At 42.8% G+C, this 8,272-nt stretch overlaps 1 protein-coding gene across 1 annotated transcript in view; it reads left to right on the top strand.

Annotated features, from left to right (window-relative positions):
- Positions 1–438: 438 nt before the first annotated feature.
- KANK2 (KN motif and ankyrin repeat domains 2) overlaps positions 439–8,272 on the top strand; it is an 88,581-nt gene continuing 80,747 nt past the window's right edge. The window contains exon 1 of the mRNA XM_075859015.1: positions 439–485. The gene's annotated coding sequence lies outside the window, so the exon portion shown is untranslated. The remainder of the gene's footprint in view (positions 486–8,272) is intronic.

The following is an 8,272-nucleotide window of genomic DNA, read 5'->3' as shown; positions in this document are numbered from 1 at the left end:
TTGAGTAAATTCATTAAAAAAAAATGTAAAAAGTTAATTTATTTACTTTTATTTTCATTTCCCAGACCAAACCTACAAGCGAGTCATAATAACTGTATAAATGGCGCTTTTTTACCGTCTGAGCCACACGCTGCTATCAATGCGGCTCATTCACACTCATTCAATATCCGGCATCATCATTTGTTATTACGCATCATATGACAACCGACTGCATAAAAACAACAAAACCTCCATGTCTGATATCACGTAATAATAAAACATGTAACACCCACAATGTACATTTCTCATGGTTTTTTTTTCCTCTACTTTCATTTTACAAAATCTGTTTATGTTCTCCTGTCCCTTTAAGGGATGTGCAGATGAAGGGGGTGGGGTTGGGGTAGAGAGAGAGGGGGGGGGGGTCCCAGTGAGAGGTTGAGTTTGGAAACAAGGATTTATCAGTAGAGAGAAGAGAGAGCACTGGAATGCAGGGCTGAGAATTTGGGGTGAGTCTTAAGAAAAATGGGGTAACTTCTTATAATATAGTGGGGGGGGGGATATAACTTTATGAACCCGAGGGGGGTGGGGGGTGGATGCCAGCGTGGCTATTTTTGCAACCCACACCCCTAGGATTGGGATGGGTATTTTGGAGGATCGCTAACTAGGACCAGATGTTCTATAGAGGATGTGTTCTAAAGTGCAATGCTCTGCAGAAGGGGACCGGTGTGTGACACTAAGAGGGTGTGATTATTAATGCAATGCTCTGCAGATGAGGGCTATTAGTACTATGTACAGACTTGTATTATATCATTGAGGACCTATTATAGTATTAGGATGAAGCTTCTCCCGCAATATGGAGAGGAAACCATTGCAAAAGTATTAGCGGGGTCCATAACTAAATGTATAGGGATCATATATGGAGTCTTATGAAGTTATATTCTCATGCTTTACATAACTGCGTAGGTTTCGGATAATAATATTACGCCATATTGTCTCCCTGGGGGCTGCTAAACCACAGGAGCTGACAATCGATTTTGCTCAGCTTGGTTCACAGTCAACGTAGGGTGGATGCAGGAATTCTTGGTTTATTCCAGGGACCAAAAAGAAACCGTATTAAGGATTATGAATTCCAGATTTTTCTGGGGAACTCATGCAGATTAATGATGAGACAGTGTATATAGATGTAGCAGAGCTGAATTCTATATACAGCTGATAATGATTTCCAGAATTAAGATAATGTAGATGATTTACCTCCAGTCCTATGTAAAGACACAGATAATATATTTTGGTATATTAAGCCTGAGTTGTGCCAAATGACAAACCCTGCTCTCCTACATCTGTATTTCATTATGTGCTGTGCCAATGGCTTTTTATGTGAAACCCATTTCTATGGAAAGAGGAGACTGAAATAACTGGGAGCAGCGCGGATTTGGAAGGCAGAGGTGGAGTGTCGAGCTTTGGGTGTGTGTAGAGTTATGGAGGGCCAGATAGGGGTATCAGGCTAAGGATGGAAACACGTTTTAGTTTTTTTCAACAAATCCTATGTCCGTTGTAAAATCTACCTATCATATAATGGATATGACCCCATTACATGACATTACAGGTGAAACTATTTTGCACAATACTGGATTATATTATACAGATGTAGCAGAGCTAAATTGGTCAGATGTAGAGAATTGCAGATAAGCCAACTACATGATCTTAACAAAATACAGTCCCATGACAAGTTTAGCTCTGCTACATTTATTAGTCCGTCCATAACATCCTATGAAAAGTTTTACTGGCCCTAAAGTTTCAGAGTTGATCTGGCTCAGCGGGATAAGTCTGGGGAGCCATGAACAATAAACATATAACAGTTGCTCTAGGGTCCTAGTCATTTCTGCCACAAGAGGCAGAAAACTGGAATCTTAATACATTTTCGGCAAGACTTGCAGAAGGCCTCATCCTCACATTTATGTTTATTGCCGTTTTTTTTTTTTTCTCATGTGCCTTGAAAATAGTTTTTTTTTTTCCGTAATGCAGAAATAGTAAGACCTAGAAGTAGTGTGTATGCCTTTAAAAGTCCGGTTAGTTGGCATTTGGCCCTATTGGGGGCTAGGGCCCAGGTGTGATTCAACCTCGGTCCTCCCGAGTCTATACTACTGCTTATACAACACTGTACACACTATAATAACCGTGCCTTTCTAGGTGGGGGGGGGGGGGGGGGGAATCACCATTTAATCCAAATGGGGCTTATTGGGCACTATTTACAAAACCATACATTACTACCGGCCCACCCCATGTGTGTATTAAGAATTGGATTTGGGGCATGCATGGCGTTGTCTGGATTTGAACCCTAGACCTCCATGATACAACATTACAAAGTATAATCGGCGGAAACTCTAGGAATACTGGGTACTGGTGGGATGGTGCTTTCAGTGATCCCAAGTGATCAGCTGTAATCTGTGGGGGAATCTTGCGCCAAGTGTTTCATTTTCCTGCAGCGCCACAACAGGAGAAAGGAAGAATTACAGTTTCCATGGAAATTAATAGACTGTCTAAGTCAGGCCCAGCTGATTTTATTTTATTTTTTTTAAAAGTCCCGAACCATAGAACCTTTTTTTTAACCATTTCCTGACATTTGATATAACTATATATCCTGGCCGGGAAGAGCAAGTATAGATCTGATTCACAAGCCCCTTCTGTCACCCCATTGGCCCTCCCACGACGCAATCGCAGTGTGCCGATTCTTGTCATGGCAGCCTAGGGGCCTTATTTAGCTACCCAGGACAGAAGGTCCATTACCCTTTGGCCAATTTCCCAACCCTTATGTTTACTAACAATGACGTTCCCCTGGAGAGGGGTGTCCTGCACAGTTTCTCACCACCTAATGGGGATGCAACCAAACTAGACTGGGTCCCTCTCTCCAAGGGCCCCATAGCTGCCACATGGGCTGCCTCTATTGTACGTATGCTCTCAACAGAGACGAATTAAGGTCTGTGAAGGCCCCTGGGCAAAACATCCTTAATAATAGCGCCATACAATGCACAAAATTATACTAACTAAATAATACTGCCATACAATGCCCTTATAGTACCAACTACATATAGGAGAATTTCACTTCGGCAGAGACTTTTTTCGCAAGCAATAATTTGACGCTTACTTAGATTTATTATCAACGCTGCGTATAATTAGCTGGATATATAGGATCTGGAACATGTACGTGTTTTAAGGATAAACCAACCAGTCTGGATAATGTCGATAAAGATGTTCTTGGCTAATGTACATGATAAATATGGAATTTAGCAGGGAGTTCGCTGTGCTCTATATAAGGAATATTTAAGATGCGGTTGTTGAAACAAAGCGATGGTGATTTCCAGGGTTTTAAAAAGTTGTAGATATGACTGTGATTGATAACGGTGTTTTCCAGGATTTATTATAAATGGCTTATCCTTAAAATAGGTCATCAATGTGTGATCGATGGAGGTCTGACCCATCATGGATCAGCAAACTGTGGCCCTGTCACTGCGGTACCCATCCACATGCGTGCGGCTATAAATGGGGCTGAGCTGTGGCAAAGCTGCAGTACCTAACACAGCCATATGGACAAGTGTCATCGTGCACTGTAATAAGATGTTACAGGGCAATAAGAGGATCAGGAGCCGGGTTACTGTAATAAGATGTTACAGGGCAATAAGAGGATCAGGAGCCGGGTTACTGTAATAAGATGTTACGGGGTAATAAGAGTATCAGGAGCCGGGTTACTGTAATAAGATGTTACAGAGTAATAAGAGGATCAGGAGCCGGGTTACTGTAATAAGATGTTACAGGGTAATAAGGGGATCAGGAGCCGGGTTACTGTAATAAGATGTTACAGGGGTAATAAGAGGATCAGGAGCCGGGTTACTGTAATAAGATGTTACAGGGTAATAAGAGGATCAGGAGCCGGGTTACTGTAATAAGATGTTACAGGGTAATAAGAGGATGAGGAGCCGGGTTACTGTAATAAGATGTTACAGGGTAATAAGAGGATCAGGAGCCGGGTTACTGTAATAAGATGTTACAGGGGTAATAAGAGGATCAGGAGCCGGGTTACTGTAATAAGATGTTACAGGGTAATAAGAGTATCAGGAGCCGGGTTACTGTAATAAGATGTTACAGGGTAATAAGAGGATCAGGAGCCGGGTTACTGTAATAAGATGTTACAGGGGTAATAAGAGGATCAGGAGCCGGGTTACTGTAATAAGATGTTACAGGGGTAATAAGAGGATTAGGAGCCGGGTTACTGTAATAAGATGTTACAGCGGTAATAAGAGGCTCAGGAGCCGGGTTACTGTAATAAGATGTTACAGGGGTAATAAGAGGATCAGGAGCCGGGTTACTGTAATAAGATGTTACATGGTAATAAGAGGATCAGGAGCCGGGTTACTGTAATAAGATGTTACAGGGGTAATAAGAGGATCAGGAGCCGGGTTACTGTAATAAGATGTTACAGGGTAATAAGAGGCTCAGGAGCCGGGTTACTGTAATAAGATGTTACAGGGGTAATAAGAGGATCAGGAGCCGGGTTACTGTAATAAGATGTTACAGGGTAATAAGAGGATCAGGAGCCGGGTTACTGTAATAAGATGTTACAGGGTAATAAGAGGATCAGGAGCCGGGTTACTGTAATAAGATGTTACAGGGGTAATAAGAGGATCAGGAGCCGGGTTACTGTAATAAGATGTTACAGGGGTAATAAGAGGATGAGGAGCCGGGTTACTGTAATAAGATGTTACAGGGTAATAAGAGGATGAGGAGCCGGGTTACTGTAATAAGATGTTACAGGGTAATAAGAGGCTCAGGAGCCGGGTAACTGTAATAACATGTTACAGGGTAATAAGAGGATCGGGAGCCGGGTTACTGTAATAAGATGTTACAGGGGTAATAAGAGGATCAGGAGCCGGGTTACTGTAATAAGATGTTACAGGGTAATAAGAGGATCAGGAGCCGGGTTACTGTAATAAGATGTTACAGGGTAATAAGAGGATCAGGAGCCGGGTTACTGTAATAAGATGTTACAGGGATAATAAGAGGATCAGGAGCCGGGTTACTGTAATAAGATGTTACACGGTAATAAGAGGATCAGGAGCCGGGTTACTGTAATAAGATGTTACAGGGGTAATAAGAGGATCAGGAGCCGGGTTACTGTAATAAGATGTTACAGGGTAATAAGAGGATCAGGAGCCGGGTTACTGTAATAAGATGTTACAGGGTAATAAGAGGATCAGGAGCCGGGTTACTGTAATAAGATGTTACAGGGTAATAAGAGGCTCAGGAGCCGGGTTACTGTAATAAGATGTTACGGGGGTAATAAGAGGATCAGGAGCCGGGTTACTGTAATAAGATATTACAGGGTAATAAGAGGATCAGGAGCCGGGTTACTGTAATAATATGTTACAGGGTAATAAGAGGATCAGGAGCCGGGTTACTGTAATAAGATGTTACAGGGGTAATAAGAGGATCAGGAGCCGGGTTACTGTAATAAGATGTTACAGGGTAATAAGAGGATCAGGAGCCGGGTTACTGTAATAAGATGTTACAGGGGTAATAAGAGGCTCAGGAGCCGGGTTACTGTAATAAGATGTTACAGGGTAATAAGAGGATCAGGAGCCGGGTTACTGTAATAAGATGTTACAGGGTAATAAGAGGATCAGGAGCCGGGTTACTGTAATAAGATGTTACAGGGGTAATAAGAGGATCAGGAGCCGGGTTACTGTAATAAGATGTTACAGGGGTAATAAGAGGATCAGGAGCCGGGTTACTGTAATAAGATGTTACAGGGTAATAAGAGGATCAGGAGCCGGGTTACTGTAATAAGATGTTACAGGGTAATAAGAGGATCAGGAGCCGGGTTACTGTAATAAGATGTTACAGAGTAATAAGAGGATCAGGAGCCGGGTTACTGTAATAAGATGTTACAGGGTAATAAGAGGATGAGGAGCCGGGTTACTGTAATAAGATGTTACAGGGTAATAAGAGGATCAGGAGCCGGGTTACTGTAATAAGATGTTACAGAGTAATAAGAGGATCAGGAGCCGGGTTACTGTAATAAGATGTTACAGGGTAATAAGAGGATCAGGAGCCGGGTTACTGTAATAAGATGTTACAGGGGTAATAAGAGGCTCAGGAGTCGGGTTACTGTAATAAGATGTTACAGGGGTAATAAGAGGCTCAGGAGCCGGGTTACTGTAATAAGATGTTACAGGGGTAATAAGAGGATCAGGAGCCGGGTTACTGTAATAAGATGTTACAGGGGTAATAAGAGGCTCAGGAGCCGGGTTACTGTAATAAGATGTTACAGGGTAATAAGAGGATCAGGAGGCGGGTTACTGTAATAAGATGTTACAGGGGTAATAAGAGGATCAGGAGCCGGGTTACTGTAATAAGAGGTTACAGGGGTAATAAGAGGATCAGGAGCCGGGTTACTGTAATAAGAGGTTACAGGGGTAATAAGAGGCTCAGGAGCCGGGTTACTGTAATAAGGTGTTACAGGGTAATAAGAGGATCAGGAGCCGGGTTACTGTAATAAGGTGTTACAGGGGTAATAAGAGGATCAGGAGCCGGGTTACTGTAATAAGATGTTACAGGGTAATAAGAGGATCAGGAGCCGGGTTACTGTAATAAGATGTTACAGGGGTAATAAGAGGCTCAGGAGTCGGGTTACTGTAATAAGATGTTACAGGGGTAATAAGAGGCTCAGGAGCTCGATACTACAGGAGAATAATATGATGGAGTGCTGGAATCAGATCATCCTCCAGGATTCAGGTAGGAGGGCACATTTGGGTGTGAGTACATCTGGAAAACAGATGTTGAGCTCACTCTTGCAGTCTGGGCCCTCCGCCCTGTCCTGGGTGAAATGTGAAGCTGAAAGGAGAGAGGGAAATCTGGGATCAGTGCAGGGACTTGAGAATTTGGTTGGATTCAGTAAAGAAAATAGAGTGAGGGAAGAGGAAATAAGATAGGGAAAAGCGAGAGATGTATTCGGAGAGAGAGCTTAGGGGAAGTTAAATAATGATAGATTGAAATATGGGTTGACAAAATAAGATCGACAAATGAAAAACGGAATTAAGGCAACATGGATATATAGTATTCGTGTTTACAAAGCTGGAGGCATAAGATGATAGAAAGGCAACCTTTCTCTGGAAGACCTCGTTATAAATGATCAGGTCACATGAAGGCTATTGCCTGGTAGCAGCCATAAATTGCTCATTGAGTCACTGCAGTTGCCTATGGCCAGGGCTGGGTTATAGGAGGGTAAAAAAAAGCAAATGCACTGGGGTTCACACCCCCGGCGTCCGTTCGTGTGACAGCAACTGCAATTTTTTGACATTTAGAAACCCGGGATCAGAACACTATTTTCTGGACATTATATAAGCACTGTTATTGAGGCCGTGTACAGTATGTTGGTATTATTAGGCACTATATGGCTCTGTTATCTGGGTATTGTGGTGGCATTATTTTTGTATAATATGGTGGTATTATTTGGACACTGTAGAAAAGATTTTGCTCAGGAGCCTCCATAGACCATGACCCGATCTTGTCAAGAGCATAGATACAGCCCATCTGGCTGCTATGGAACTCTTGGAAAGAGGGTGTCCAGTCCTGGTTAGTCGTATCTTCATTTTAGGTGACCAGAACTTATCCAGGACTTCCCTCTACAGAGGAACTGCATTGTTAGAAACCCCCCATGATAATCAAAACCAAGGGGCCATGGCAGGACAACCACTTCCTTGTTGTACCAGACACAGCAACACTTCTGGCCGTGCCTGGTACTGCAGCACAGACGCATTCATGTGACGGTCAGTCATAGTTATTCAATGTGTATGGGAGGTTTAGGAATGCAAGCAGATCATTTGCTATTATAGGTGCAATGCTCTGCACAACTGAGAAGGTACAAAAAAATTTATCCCCAGAAATGTACTTAAGGACCACACTGAATTACTTCTTTACAGCAGCTGTAGGTGACCACCACAGTATGTAGTAGAGCTGATGAGATGTGGCACGTGGTATGCAGACGGAGAGGGGTGAAGGGACTAGGGGTGATGACACTTAGTGGTGACAGGTGCGTAACACAAGAGTCATTAGAAGTCTTTTATCTAACTCTGCAAACCAATTAGTAGGAGGCAGAAATTTGACGCTTCCTTTCGAGGTGTCGAGCCTTTCCTGTCAGATGCTTCCTTATTCGAGCATAGGTTCTCCAGGCAACTAGTAGTAATGAACGATATGTCCCAGAAGATCCTCCACACGCATTTACATCTACATCCACATCCAC

This window comes from Rhinoderma darwinii, chromosome 3 (assembly GCF_050947455.1).
Source record: "Rhinoderma darwinii isolate aRhiDar2 chromosome 3, aRhiDar2.hap1, whole genome shotgun sequence".
Lineage (NCBI taxonomy): Eukaryota > Metazoa > Chordata > Amphibia > Anura > Rhinodermatidae > Rhinoderma > Rhinoderma darwinii.
Note: the sequence above shows the minus strand (reverse complement) of the source record. Positions and strands in the feature narration are given on the sequence as shown.